Here is a 201-nt window from a genome sequence, read left to right as displayed (position 1 = left end):
CCTATCCCCCTGCTCCCCAGCCCCTATCCCCCTGTTCCCCAGCCTCCATCCCCAGCCCCTATCCCCCTGCTCCCCAGCCCCTATCCCCCTGTTCCCCAGCCTCCATCCCCAGCCCCTATCCCCCTGTTCCCCAGCCTCCATCCCCAGCCCCTATCCCCCTGTTCCCCAGCCTCCATCCCCAGCCCCTATCCCCCTGTTCCC

The sequence above is a fragment of the Oncorhynchus masou genome, unplaced genomic scaffold (genome assembly GCF_036934945.1).
Source record: "Oncorhynchus masou masou isolate Uvic2021 unplaced genomic scaffold, UVic_Omas_1.1 unplaced_scaffold_1741, whole genome shotgun sequence".
NCBI lineage: Eukaryota > Metazoa > Chordata > Actinopteri > Salmoniformes > Salmonidae > Oncorhynchus > Oncorhynchus masou.
Note: the sequence above shows the minus strand (reverse complement) of the source record.